The following is a 13,939-nucleotide window of genomic DNA, read 5'->3' on the forward strand; positions in this document are numbered from 1 at the left end:
GACACATGCCATCACCATCTTTGCAACCTTCTCATGGCGGTACAGGAGTGCCCCGCCAGACCTGCTGAGGCAGCGGAAACGACCCTTCAGTAGGCCGAATGCCTGTTCAATGACTACACGGGTACGTGAGTGGGCATGGTTGTAGTCCTCCTCATGCTGGTCCCGTGGGTTCCGGACTGGTGTGAGGAGCCATCTCTTCAGTGGATATCCAGCATCACCTGTATGTGGACGAGAAACGTATGATGTGGAATGCCATTGCTACGTACGCACCCCCCCCCCCCTTCCTGCCAGGTCATTGCCGAATCACATACCCCACATTATCATGCATGTAATGAGACTCAACGAGTAGCCAGGATCTGTTCCCTGCGTGTCGCTCCATGTAGCGTGGTATTGTAGAGTTCCTCAAGACCATAGAATCATGGGTTGATCCAGGGAATCTGGCACAACAATGTGTAATGATCCTGTTGGAGTCACACACCATTTGTACATTCAGAGAATGAAATTGTTTTCGGTTGCGGTACTGGGCCTCCATGGCATGTGGGACGACCAATTCCACATGGGTGCAGTCGATGGCACCAATGCAACCCGGTATGCCGGCAAGTGCATGGAATCCCACTTTTGTGTTGGTAATTTCCTGCTCCGAGCGTGGTAGGAGATGTAGTCGTCTGCGTGCTGCAGGAGGGCATCGAGCACTTGCAATAGTGTCCGTGAGAACAGTGGCTGAGAAATGCCATGCAACTGTCCGACTGTGTGCTGGTAGGTGCCTGTGGCCAGGAAGTGGAGTACAGACACCACCTTCAGTAGGGGTGGGATGGCGGTTGGGCTATCTATCATGCTGACAAGGTCAGCCTGTGTCATGTCCACAATGGCGGCTATGGTGTCCCGGTCCAGACGGTAGAGGGTGTGGATCTGCTCATCAGTGAGGTGTAACGGATGTGCTCGGAGGCGTGGGATTGCGGGCTGCCTGCGTGGTGGTAGTGGCTGTGCTGGCGGCCCTTGCTGGCCCTGCCTTGCCCTCCTCCTCCTCCTGCGTCTCCTCCGTGCGGCCGGTTGTAGTTGGTGTTCGTCTTCTTCCTGGAGTTGGAGTACTTGCAGTGCTATCAGGTCCCCCAGGGCCAACATCGCGAGTCCTGCCGGTAGCATTTCGGTGTGGTTGTGGGAGGAGACTGGCTGTGCAATTTATGTGTTTTCAGGCTGTATGGCCTCCACCTGTGGTGATTCATTCCACCTGTGCAAACTGCTCTCCCCTTTGGCCGAGCACGTCCCGCACACAACGCTGCAATTCGGGGAATGGCATCTTGCTATTGCAATCATGTATTTGTACCCGATGGCCGTGTAACATTGGTTGATATGTTCATTCTGCTATGGTCCCATTGTTTCACATACTATCTGTGCAGTCGCGAACAGACTTGTGAAGGGTCAGTGGTACGTAGTACTCGAGTAACGGTGGGCCCTCATGCATCACTGTACCGAGTTGCAACGACGGGCGGGGCGTCCCATTTGTGGGTGAAGGCAGTTGCCATTTTCACACACAGCCGCACTAGATGGATTAATTAGTGATTTCAAACGGCCACAGATGCTTCTTCGACGTGATGTTGCAAATGAGGAATTCGAAGGGCGGCGCTTTCGGTTTTCAGCTAGCGGCGAGGAAATGCCCACAGGTCTGACTGCAAATATAACGTACTATTGTTCAATGTCCTTGGGACAGGGGCCATGGCGAGGATGCAATGATTGATATGAATGGTTTGGGATGCGCAATAGCGACGTGGGCGATGAGGCCGGACGTTCCCAAATACATGTTACTTCACAACACTGGCATTACGGGCTGGGGCACTGTGGATTTTGCAGGCTGCATAACGCACAGACTCAATGGATATTTCTAATGTTATGTGAGTAAATATTCTGGCGTTTTAATCCCGGGATGAGGGAATGATGAATGGATGCATGGGCAGGTGATTTGATACAGAGTTTGCCATGTACAGGGCTTCTTGGAATCTATACGCCTCCCCTACGCTATGTGATGCAGGGCTGCCATAGTGGGACCATCGTCTATCTGGCCTTGTTGAGCCCTCCCTGTCTCGACGCGCCCTCAGACACTTGTGTCCATGCACGTTACCAATCCCATCTGATGGATTCTGTTTTGACAGACGCATGCACAGGTACACTCGTTTGTGATGGTGTTTACACCTCGATATAGATAGTTATGAGTCGCAAGTGGTTTTTGGGTGGTGATGAACCTTTGGAGTGGGCTAGCATGCATATGGCTGTGGATTTAGTGTGATCATTGAAGTGAGTTGTTCGAATGTAGTTCTGATGGCCATTCTGTTCTTTTTCTTTTCTTTTGGTTGACAGGTATCTCCTCCCCTTTTGCCACTGCCATCTGTATGCCACTCCTGCAGATGGGTTTTACTCCCGACACCTGCTGCTTCGTGTTAATCAGTGGAGCAGCATTACGATCTTATGGGACGATCGCCAATGGGCCACATGCCCTTACGCAGTACTGGTGGCTCGGAGCAACATTTCGGCCTTTCAGCTGGACTAGTGCCTCCCCATTGGGACGGCCCTGCGGTTCTGTGCGCTTCCATGTTGCCTTTTCGTACGTGAATGTGGCTCTGTGTACCATGATGGAACAGGGCGTCACACAAGTAGTGGCTGGTCATTTCTTGCGGATGCAGCCCACAATGGTGAAATGTGTTTTGGAGTTCATGGCCTGATGGCTGTATGGGCTTGGTGATTTTGTTGTGCATTAAATTTCTATTCTGATTTGGCCCGTGTAGCGTTCTTCTTTGCAAGTGATGTGGCATATTCCTATTTGGGGAGCGATGTATTGTGAGGAGATCTGCATTGGGTTCCAGCTTCGGAGTTTAGTTGCGTGGTACTGTACTGGACGCGTTTGCCTACGAAGCCCGTGAGGTCAGGGATGGGGGCTGCCAATATGACTGTTTGAATGTTGTCATGCTCAGGGGCGGGGGATTGGGTTTTGTGTAACAGATGCCGGTCAGCCAGGTGGACTGGTGGAATGATGTGATTTTCGGAATATTGCTGGTCACAGGTGCCTGTGTTTGCGTGCGTTTCTTGGTGGGGGACTGTGGTCATGTCCATTGGGATGGCTTCTGTATTCGTGCCATCTGTGCCCTGCAGCTCCCATTGGCCCCTCTTGTGTTTCATTTGTTCGTTGGCATGCATGGGTGACTTGTACATTTCAATGGTTGCATTGTGACTTCATTGCACCTACGGGGAGTTGTACTTTGTGGGCAGGGAGCGGTGTACAGGCACTCAGTGGGGCCGTTTACGGTTGATTCGCGATGCCGTACTTCTCACCATGGCGGAATGGTTCATTCCGCCATGCTTGATGGCGTTAGGTACATGTCCGCTAGGGTCGGAATTAGCGTACCCTTGCGCCATGGTGGTGTTTACGGTTTGGCATGGCGCGCGCGCGCGTGATTGGTGCAGTTAGCGTTGGCGTTCACTACGGTGTCGCTAATGGCTTCGTACTTTGCGGTGACGGGTCATAGTCGCACCGAGCGCTATTCGATGGCGGTATTGCATTTCCGCCATCGTTTTCCGAATTCCGCCAGGGTCGTAATGAGGGCCAATGTATCTTATGAATTGTATATGACACACCAAACAATGTATTAAGTGCCTTGACAAAGCCCAAGAAAGGGCGAAACAAAAGCATGTGCCTCCTAGCGGAGAAATGTTGGCACAAGTTTACTTAGAAATTGCATCATTTTACAAAAAAAGTCACTATGAGCACAAGTTCACTAAAGAATGATACTATGTGAAGAATTTCTCTTTAATGATGAATGTGAAACAATTGAATTAAAATATACCAATTTGTAATCACCAATAAGTGTGTACCTAACAATCATTACAGAACTGAAACTTGTGAGGATTGTTTATTTGAAGACGCATAGGCTTATATAGAAAACCCCTTTCTTCAGTGCTAATCTTCCTTGCCTTTATATGGAGTATTTCATCAAATCTACTTCACTGAATAGGTCTACATGGACGCAGAGAAGGCTAGAAGCATTGGGCCGATCTTTTTATCAATGTAAGGCGGCATTGCAAGTTTGGCGGCATTGCAAGTTTGGCAGCATTGGGACTTTGGCACATTGGGAGTTTGGCAGCATGCGAGTTTGGCGGCATTGCGAGTTTGGCAGCATTGGGAGTTTGGCAACATTGCGAGTTTGGCGGCTTTACGAGTTTGGCGACATTGCAAGTTTGCCGGTAATCCTCTCAAGAATACTGCAGGCTGTAACCTGTTCCTTTCCTTCCTTGCCCCATGCCATACAATAATTGCACCCACTCCTCATTTGCATTCCACAAACCATAGGTTATTTGCCCCATTCTTTGTAAGTGTGCTGCTCCCAGTTTAACTCACCGGCGTCACGGTTTATCAAGGCTGTTTCTGCTGCCATAACCAAGTGGTACAGGGTCACTTTGACTGCGTTACAATGGCGGTGGAAAAATCCCTCCATTAAAGTAGGTTGCGGCAAAGGGGGGATCGATGGTCGGTCGACTGAAGGTTAAGGAGAGGTAAGGGGCAACTGCCCTGTAAAAATAAAAAAGGGGGCATGCCGCTGCCAGCATTACAACACGCATTCTGGAGCTAGCAAACTGGCATAGAACCGAATGAGCTGAAGGACTTGCTAGTCCAGTGCAACTCGGCCATGTGCTGTCTCAATTCGTTGTAGGTGCCATCTGCAGAACATGTTATGCAAATTGAGGAAAACCCACTGAAGCCTCTGGAAGGTGTTCTGTGTCACCATGAAGATAAATAAACTGACCTAAACTTCAGAAGCCTAATGAACGGGCACTTCTTGTCAACACTTGACTTTAGCTTTGCTAAGTACATCACATAGCGGTAATTGGTATACAGTTGTCCATATCATTATGATAGTTAATCTCTTTAGTCCCATGATATCCTCTGACAATGTCTCCCCTTCTTTTTGATTGCCACACTCATTTTCTTAATTGCCCCCTTGGAGACTTGAAAAGCAAAGTGGCCTTTAATGACTCATGCAGAGTTATAATCAAGGGCCATTTAATTAAGGAAAAACAGAATACACTTATCCAAGGAAATGGACAGTAATGAAGAAGGGTGGGGCCAATAGGTGTGGATATTCTAAACTAAGGGGCAGAGCAGGGAAACTAAGTCAACCAAAAGCGACATTCATCAAGAGAGGAGCCGGGGCACCTTAAAAGAGGAGTAATGAACTTGAAAAGAGGAGCTAAACTGGAGCTGGACACATAAGCAGACGCGTGGGCAGCAGAGGGCCAATTAAAAAGTCAAGTGTGGAAATTACCAAGAGAAACACCAAGCAAAAGATAATGAGATGGTCACTCAAGAGGACCAAAACAATTAAGATGAGGCGCGCAGAATTACAGTATGTGTTGAGCACATTGGAAATGGAGCGGAGAAATTAACGGTGGAAGTTGAGAAATTAAAAGGAAGGACATTCATTTTTAACAGGAGGCATGGCTAATTAAACTGGGTGTGGTGCACTTAAAAAGTGTGGGGCAAATAACGTAAGGTTTCAGCGATAATAACGAGAAGGGGGTCCAACTATAGTATGACCTGGGGCAGTGAAGAAAAGGAACACAGAAGCTAATAGAAATAATGTTCAGGTCCTTTCTTCTTCCCCTGAGCCTGTCTCCTCGTGGGTTAAGATTCCGCCAGAGGTCTGCAAGGAACAGTCTGCAATTAGCGATTGGGTAAGAAAGGCACTGCCGGACCGTGACCAGACCCTGAACATCGGAGCGGAGCGTTCAATATACTGAAGGAAAGCTGGCCACTGTACATCCTCCTGGATGGTGGATGAAAGGTTCGGCCAGGGAAAATGGATAGCCTAAGGCTCTTGCGAGGGAAATTGGGATGGACGAAGACCCACTGATTGTAAATACTTGAAGAAAACCTTGAAATAGTAGATCACAGATCCTTATTTGCCATGGGAATCGCCACAGTCAGCCTGCATAATATTGTGGGGATCAGGTGATTTTTGATTTAATGGGCAATAAGTTACTTCTTATAATTATTATAATTATAATAATAATAATTATTATTATTCTTATTATTCTTATTATTATTATTATTATTATTATTATTATTATTATTGTTACTATAATAAAAACCTGTGAATCTTGCGAGTTTAATTGTTGTTTTGTCTTTGTAAGGAATTTGTTAAATGTTTGGTATCAGCACTTTACTTTTGGGTTTGGTGTGATGATGGGGCGCTTGAGCTTTTGGGGTACAACAGCGCCTCAGAGTGAAGATTCAAGTGGTTCTGCCATCAGTGCATGAAATTCATGAACGGCTTAGGTCTTTAAAATAAGAAAAAGCAAGTGACCGGGATAATATATAACCTGACAATATATTATCCCGTCGGGATTGGTGAGCAGGGATTCTGGTGCAGGTTTTTGAAACTGTTCTCCAGACAAATAGTCTCCCAGAATCCTGGCGTCATGGTGGTGCAGTACCAATCTTCAGACTGGAGATGGCCTAGAGCCTTGCTGCTAAAGGCAATAAAACTTCTCGATATTTTGGGAAAGGTGCTCATAAATTGGATAACTGGCAGATTAGAGAATTAGGTAAACACTGCTAATGTCTTTCCTAAGAACCGTGCTGGGTTTTGCCAGGGATGTTTTCGCCTCCAGGCCATTGTTTGATAATAGCTGCCTTGGTAGATATAAATACAAGGGGTGGGGGATGAACCTCTATGTAGTTTTTTGGAGTGAAGCCAAGCTTTTGACTTATTTGATAGGAATTTCATATGGTCTAAGTTGGAATGGTTAGGGTTCCCATGAAGTCTCCTTAAATGAATACACTAGAAGATGCACTCGGACAACCAGCCTATCGCCTTGAGAGCCTTAGGGTAACCAGACCACAGTGGAAGAAAAGAATCGGACAACGCGACATCGAAGATAAACTCATTCTGAGTTTAAGGTATGCATAAACGCACCACGTCAGTGGATATCTTCCGCATGCACGGCTCTCCATCCATGCACTCTATAATGCATCTACGCCTGCGACAAATTCGGTCTAGCTGCTCACATAACTTATTGCACTGAAACTCCAGATGTGCCTTTAACACCTCTGCCATTATTATACAGTGACAACCTACGACAAATTCAGCCTAGCTGGGCACACATCCAGTCTCCTGCACTAGTGCTCGGTCTTGACCACCGACAACACCCGCCCACGTACCTGATCTCTTGGGTTGCTGCTGGAGGCTAGCCAGCCTCCTAAATCCTAATCCTGGCAAATGCTCACACGCATCTTAAAGTCTACTCTTAGAACATGTTCCCATACCTGGACTTCGGTCCCCAATGGTGTTCCAACCACAAAGCACATTGAGGCCATACACATGGAAAAATGGTGCTATTTAAATGATGACTACCTAGATTTCTGCTCCCATTAATTCCAGACGGGAGTTATTTATCCACTGGCACCATTGTTATTCATATTGATACTTGTAGATTTTAATTCCTGTCTGAGTAATCAAAAACATGCTGTCCCGTCCTTAAACAATATGACATGTTGTTTGTTGGTGTGCGCAGCTAACACCATTCTGATGGATTTGACACCACCAGGGCTACAAAAACGTTTGACTGCTGCTCAGTCACATGATTTAGAACTGAATCTGAGGAAAACGAAAGTGCTGCCCCTTAATGTAAACATAAATGGTTTATTGATGGCTCCGTAGTTAAGGAAATAAAACATTATTGATATTGATATTTTATTTCTATCGCGCTCATACACAAGTGTTTCAGAGCGCGACAAGGCAAGGGAGGGGGACAGGGGAGAAACACAACCAACGATCTTACTAGTGCATGGGAGAGAGGGAGGGGAAAAGTGCATGGAAGGGGAGAGAAGTGGAAAGATTATAACTATATTATACATAGTTGGGTTTTACTTTTTTCAAAAAACGGTTCATGGGCAGCACATAAGATAAGTTTTAGAAACATGTTAAATCTAAGAACCGGAAAGCTTTTAAAATGATATTATACATTTGGAGCCAACGTCCTTACAAAGCACATTATGTTTTTAACATTATAATGACTCTCAGAAGCACTACACATAGTCAACGTGTGGGACTATTTGGGTGTGGTACCTCTGGAAATAATCCAGAATCCGTTTTTAATACCATTTCATTGTGTTCTTCGATGCACTCCAATGTGGGCTAGTAGATTGGAAGTGGGCGCCTCCCCAACACCCCCATTGGCAGCTACTGTGCTTTATGTTCAAATTTCATCCAACCAGCGTCCAGAGAATCAACCAAGTCCTCAGCAAACGTTCCATAAAATTCTGCAACAGTAACATTTTAAATTCAAAACGTGCATTTGTTACTCTTGTCCACATTTCCGTCCCTAGCAGTGAGATTAAGAACATCAAGGACTATTAGTTGCTGTTTGTTGGCTGACACCAGAATATTTACTGACTGACTTTGCTAATTATCACTCTAGGTTAACCCCTGCGTGCGACAAGCAAAGTATATAAAACACAACTGTTTATGAGACCCCCTTTTGGTTGCTGCCCAATTCACCAACCCCTCTGCAAATCTAATGCAACCTAATCCCTCTTCCACTCCCCGGCCACAGGGACCGACCGTCAAAGTGTCTGCACGCACCCTCTACTCGCAGCTTCAATGTGGGTTATTGTAAGTGAAATGGTAATTGCATGCAGGGGACGGCTAATGCTAGCACCATACCTGCCTAGTATCCGGGTTTCTCCCGGAGACTCTGGGTTTTTATGCTCTTCTCCGTTCTCCGGGCCTCTGGGGAAGAGCATGGATTCTCTGGGATTTCCGGCCGTCTGAGAAACTTTGCCCACACCTCGATGTGATTGGCTACAGAGAGCTAGTGGCCAATCACAGAATTGTACGAACGGACCACATCCAAAAGTTTGCATGGACAAAAAATGCTACCACCAAAGGCTCGAACCACCAAAAGTTCGAACCTTTGCTGGTAGCATTATAGGTAAGTATAAAAAAAATAGACTACGGGAGCTGCGGGGTGTCCCCCGCAACACCCCGCTCACTTGAGCGGGGTTTTTGCGGGGGACACCCTCGCAGCACACCCGAAAAAAAAACTAAAAGAAAAAAAACGGGGACTGTGGGGGTGTCCCCCGCAACACCCCGCTCACTATACTGTGTGGTATAGTGAGCAGGGTGTTGCGGGGCACACCCCCTTAGCAACCCCCTGCTCACTATACTATAAAGTATAGTGAGCGGGGGACACCCCTGCAGCCCCCGTAAAAAGAAAAGAAAAGGACCCTGCAGCGCCGGTTCCCGATCACGGAAGTGAAAGGGAACTGGTGCCGCAGGGACTCAGCGTGAAGAAAAAGGTAAGTAGGGTATGTTCATGTTGGGGGTGTGGGTGGGGGTGTGTTGTGAGTGTGTTGTGGGTGGGGGTATGGGTGTGTAGGTGTTGTGTACGTGTGTTCGCATGGGAAATGTGCAAACCTTTGGTGGTTCGCACATTGCTCATGCAAACTTTCAGGCCGTGGGAAATTCAGCCGCGGTCGGATCACGCAAATCCGCCAATCACATGGAGGTGTGGGCGGAGAGAAAGTATTGAGCGAAATCCCGCTCATATAGACGTAATTTGACATCAAGTTTGGGGGGGGTTGTAAAAAATGTGGGCAGGAGGGTGGGTAGAGTCTTGCCAAAAAGGGAGCAGGCAGCAGGGCGTCAGTGGCATCATTCCACAGGTTTCGTGTCTACAAATGTAAGCAGGTATGGCTAGCATCTACCTGTTGCTGGTTCCTTGTGGGCAATTTCAACACACTCAAAGCAGAGTGTAAAAGTAAAGAGTAAAGCAAGGCAACATCACCATTACTTTTCACCTTTACCCTCTGCTTTGAGGCAAAAAAAACGCTCCTTGCAAATGCAATTTTAGGGCGATGTTTTATAATGGATTCCTAGGGAATCTGCCTGCTCATTGGCAGGCGCTAATGTGAGGTGTGTTCCATTGGAATCCATTTGTTTTACGCCTGCATAGAAATTACATGCAGGCGTAAAACAAAGTGCTCTCCTGAGACGCAGCAGGAAAGCCAATCAGAGATGTTATCTCTGTCTTTCTCCCCCACGCCCCCTGTGCCAAGGGCAGCTGGAAAATGTGCTGCAGCAAAAAATGAAAGTGTAAAATACCCCAAACTGTAGGATAAAATCAACTTGAAGAAAATCGTTCTAGTTCCTTGCACGCGCATCGCCATACTGGGCATACCGAGCCTGGCACTGATTAAGATCAGCCTGTCCCAAGTGCTTGTAAGTCTGAGTGAAGAAACACCCAGAAAACATTGCAGGAATGAACCTGGAGCGTTAAATCAAAAGCACAGCGGGAAGTGTAAACACAGAAAACGGCAAGCATTCATATTTTTGGAACGGAACATTCTAAATACTTGTTTCGGTCCATGTTAATAGCACTTCAGTTAACTTGATTCAGGCTTCAAGGGATTTCTTTAGGCCAATGCTAATCAAATGGTTAACTATGACAATGTGCCAGAGGGCAGTTTAAACTGTGTAGAAGGTCTGTCCTTGCCTGGCCTCAGACTTGACTGCTGTATTTTTTCAGGTTGCCTAATTCTCCGAAAACAATCGTCCAGCGTAATGTTTCCTTTCCTGATTAAAATGTGTGCCAACTGGCACGGCCCTGGTAGTTTGTCATGAAGGCTTAATTAGAACAAGTTCTCTCTTTCTTTTTATACAATCAGACAATGTAAAATGCAGGCTGTTACCAGCAGTAGAAGCCTGAATTCCATAACCTAGGCATTTGTCCATACCTGTACCAACACGCTTGCTCATTTTATTCGCCCCTTTCGATACCCCACCCACAAAAGGTGCAGAATGAGACATGCTTTCTTTGTTGGCATAAAAGGCCGCAGATTTATTTTCACAACATAATAAACTCAAAACACTGCAAACATACTTTGTGAAATTAGTTCTGAAGGTATAGCGACCCGCCGACTGCTCCGTGTCCAAACCTTGCTTCCCCCTTTCCCAACCAAGTCCACGGTAGGCCAAAGCTCCCCCAACCATTCTTGTCTGAGACCCGCCTGCCCTTGCAGGTGTTCCTGGGCTGGGGGAGTGCCGTTTAGTCGGGGGAAGCTGAGCTCTCATTGCTACCTTCAGCACCCCTGCCGCTTAGGCCCCCAAGGAGCACAGGTCCCAAGAAGAGCGAAAACCCTTCCGGCTTTCCCATGGCTCATTAGTAGTCTGTATCTAGCACATGGTCGCCAAAACACTGCCTCGCCGTTCTGCGACAGCAACGGCCAGTCTGCCATTCCGCCGTCCTATAAGCAGGGTGGGTGGGAGGAAAACAAAACAAACAGGTCCTCCGATGGCATGAGTGTCCCTCTGGTCGAGCTGGAATCTCCTGAAGACGGAGACCCGGCGGCTTATATGCCACCTGGCCCGCCCCTTCCTATTTTCCATTTTCCCGGGCTTTTCGCCCAGTTTCACTGGCTTTCCGCCCCCCAGGCTTCTTTCTGCACACCTCCCCCTTACCCACGGGGGAGGGATGAAAAGACGCTGTATACGTTATTAGGGCGCCTCCTCCATTTTATTCACGTCATCACCTCCATAATTCTTGTTTACTCTTCAAACTTTTGCAAGCTCTCTAGACCAGAAGTCTGCACCCTTTGGCTCTCCAGATGTTTTGAACTACAAACCCCATGATTCGTCAACATTGACCATGCTGGCTAGGACTCATGGGAGTTGTAGTCCAAAACATCTGGCGAGCCAAAGGTTGCAGACCTCTGCAAGTCAATCAGCAAGCTTGGAATTCAGGCTCTCACAGCCTGTAAAAGCCTGGATACCCAGCATCCCTTTGAGGTGTGTACACACAGGTCACTAGATAAGGAGATACGAACAAGCTCCGTCACAGGAAGCAGAGCATGGGTCAAGATTTTCCTTTCGTCGCCCTTTCACAATCTCTAACACCAGCAAAGCTGTCAACATGGCTTAGGATGATTTTACCGAACACGAATGGTCGCAATGACCAAAAGTTCTAAAAATGCTACCACCAAAGTTTCGAACACCAAAAGTTCAAACCTTTGGTGGTAGCATTGTAAAAAAAAAAAAAAGGTGCGGGGGTGTCCTCCGCATCGCCCCGCTCACTACACTTCATGACACCCCTGCAGCCGTCCATTTAAAAAAGGAAAAGAAAAGGACCCTGTGGCGCCAGTTCCCGATCACGGAAGTGAAAGGGAACTGGCGCTGCAGGAACCCAGCGTGAAGATGAAGGTAAGTGGGGGTTGTTTATGTTGGCGGTGTAGGTGGGGGGGTGTTAAGGGTGTGTTATGTGTGTGGGTGTGAGTATGTATGTGTGTTCGCATGAGAAAGGTGCAAACCTTTGGTAGTTCGCACCTTTCTCATGCGAACGTTTTGCCCGCGGGCAAATCACTTAGATTCGTCAACATTGGACTCTGTTGTGCGCAAGATGACTTTAGCCCTCATTGGAGGCCCCGCCTTCGGCTCATGACCAACAACCTGCGCAGCAGTCACTATTGCACAGTAGTGCTCTCTGGCGTGGGTTCTAACACTTAAAAATGGGAGCAGAGAACTATGTGGCACAGTTCGCTAGTGACCACGGGGTCGTCTTGCGAGCACATATTCCCAGAAGGTAGAACTCATTTGGGACATCGCCCGCCTATGTGATAGCTGCATGATCCACATAGGGGATATCCCTATCACTAACAAGGTTTAAATGCATTATGGGATTCCAACAAAACATATCTTCCTGTTGCCACCTCGTGCTGCCATTTTAAAAAGACTCCTTAACCGTTTCATTAAATTCTACTGCCAGAACTGGAACCTCTCACAAACAAATACATTACAATTTCAGTGTTAAGTAAGCACTTTTTTTTGTTGCTAAAAATGAACACACAGGTTTCATTGCACGTACTGGTACATTATAAATTCCAACAGTGAAAGTGCGTCATACCGAACACTAGGCCGCAATTTTAGGAGGCCACATTTTCTCATTGGCAGGGTAGGTGGGCCGCATGCAGCTGGGTTCCTTTGTCACATGGTAGCATGTTATCTCCGCCTTGCTCCATTTAATCCGCTGTTATGCCCTTGTGAACCCCGGGTTTAGTCGGGCAACATGACATAGAATCTTGTATATGACTTGATAAACATGAACTCCATCTATGCACGTTCCTGAAAGACAGAGAGATGTTGTCACTGGCAGGACAATTATGGCACGTTTCAGAAAAACAATTTTGCAAAATCAACTACAATACAGGAAGTGTTTTTTCAGACTTCCTACCTCAAGAACCGACAGGAGGTGCAAAACATGCAGATAACACTGTGCCCACGTGTGTGATGTTTTGGCGGGATCGATAGAACTTTGATGCTTGCATGGAGCCCTGGTAGGTAGACATTCAACCTTTCTTATCAATGACCTTGCCTGCCATGTATTGATTGATTGCATACAACTTACAAAAGGGGCGGAGTCGAGATGATGGAAGAGCTGTAATTGGCTTGTTTAAATGGGAAGATCAAAAGAGTTTGTATGACAGTAATTGGGGCATGTCTACTACAGGCTCAAAATGGAAAATATGTGAAATCAAATGTGAAAGGGCAGTAACAAATCCCAGAAGAGCTCTTTAAGGATGATATTGCTCTGCATTGTGGAACTTGTAGGCTTCCATTTAAGATGGTGCACAAAGCCACAAATATACTTTTTCGATGTAACGTTAAAACATATGTATTTACCAGTTTGGTTTATAGTGTGGTTTGTGTATTTTCAAGATATCTCTATGAGATAATTATTTTAGCACCTATGCCATACATTAACAATATACCATCATATTTGTATCATTTATAGCTGAGATGATTTGTGGTCAAGATAGGTGTCTTAAGTGAAAACTCAGCTCAAATCCAACTTCACTTCCTATCTAAAGTCTGGGATCCTTGACAAATCCTTTCATCTC

The 13,939-nt window shown here is 46.7% G+C and overlaps 1 protein-coding gene across 1 annotated transcript in view; it reads right to left on the reverse strand.

The window, feature by feature from the left end:
- Nucleotides 1-13,939, reverse strand: part of KCNG2 (potassium voltage-gated channel modifier subfamily G member 2) — a 1,266,507-nt gene that overhangs the window by 696,687 nt on the left and 555,881 nt on the right. Inside the window, exon 3 of the mRNA XM_069620646.1 lies at nt 12,946-13,163. The gene's annotated coding sequence lies outside the window, so the exon portion shown is untranslated. The remainder of the gene's footprint in view (nt 1-12,945; nt 13,164-13,939) is intronic.

This window comes from Ambystoma mexicanum, chromosome 5q (genome assembly GCF_040938575.1).
Source record: "Ambystoma mexicanum isolate Mex_15411 chromosome 5q, UKY_AmexF1_1, whole genome shotgun sequence".
In the NCBI taxonomy this organism is placed as follows: Eukaryota; Metazoa; Chordata; class Amphibia; order Caudata; family Ambystomatidae; genus Ambystoma; species Ambystoma mexicanum.